The following is a 1,381-nucleotide window of genomic DNA, read 5'->3' as shown; positions in this document are numbered from 1 at the left end:
TAAGAAAATAATACAAGTATCTATGTAAACATACAAGTAAGAATATTTTTTCCTTTCAAAAAGAAGATAAGAACAAGAGGCTCACCACAGTGGTGCCGGCGATGAGCTCGGCGCGGGTGATCGACGACGGTGAAGACGGGGACGGGGCGTGACGGACCGCTAAACCTAGACAAATATTGAGGAAAATGGAGCTTGAAGGTCGAGCTTGGAGAGGAGAAAGCTTAAGTAGTGTGGCTCGGGCATTCCATCGAACACCTTGTGTGCATAGGAGGTGAGCTAGAGCACCACCAAGCCCTCTCCCCCTCGGCCAGAAAAAACAGAGCAGTGTGCTCTGCTCTTACGCGAGGGGGTATATATAGGCACCTCATTGGTCCCGGTTGGTGGCATGAACCGGGACTAAAGGGGAGCCTTTGGTCCCGGTTCAAGCCACAAACCGGGACCAATGATGGTGGGCCAGGAGCGAGGCCATTGGTCCTGGTTCGTCCCACCAACTGGGACCAAAAAGTCCAGACGAACCGGGACCAATGGACCACGTGGCCCGGCCGGCCCCTGGGCTCACGAACCGGGTCCAATGCCCCCATGGGTCCCGGTTCTAGACTGAACCGGGACTAATGGGCTGACCCGGCCTGGACCGTTGCCTCCTTTTCTACTAGTGTTCAAACGTATAATAACATGAACAATAAATCCTATTTATTTTCGGTTTTAGTTCTTATATTATTACTATAAATTTTAATGCTCCGTATAACCTCTGGAGCAACGTGCGGGGTATCATCTATTGTTAATTGGGTTCCTGGTTCTGTTTTCCATAACAAAAAAGTTGATGGCATAGAGAGGTTAAGAAAAGTGGCAACGTGAGATGAATGGAATCAACAAAATTAATCATTTGTTTGCACACATAGCTGAATAGACAAGTGGAATCTAGCCATCCTTTCACGGGCCACTCAAGCTTCAAGGACCACTACTTTATGTTTCCACATATACATAGAGATCAAGCTTTTTGTAACCAATGGTCTATTTATTGGTAGTACATAGACAAAAGGCTGATTAGGAAGTACATATTTAGACTTTTAGGGTGTGTCTAATTTGAGTCAAATGAATGAGAGATGTGGCCAGCAAGAATTTTACTGAAGATTTTGTTGGTCCATGGTCGGTATTTGCCATAAAACTAAACTAGTGGGTAAACCATCCAAACAAGGATAAATTGATATATTTTTCTACCTCTTACTACTGAATCAAGGTGTAGTATTAGTTTGGGTCTAACGATTGATTTTGTAGGGTTGTTTAGGTATTTCTTGTTTCCTCAGCAAGGGTAATTTGTCCATCCGTTTTTTTGAGTCTTTTGATCAATCCTTTCGTGTGCTCGTAGGTCGCAATCCCCCCC

Source organism: Triticum dicoccoides, chromosome 5A, assembly GCF_002162155.2.
Source record: "Triticum dicoccoides isolate Atlit2015 ecotype Zavitan chromosome 5A, WEW_v2.0, whole genome shotgun sequence".
NCBI classification, from domain to species: Eukaryota; Viridiplantae; Streptophyta; class Magnoliopsida; order Poales; family Poaceae; genus Triticum; species Triticum dicoccoides.
Note: the sequence above shows the minus strand (reverse complement) of the source record.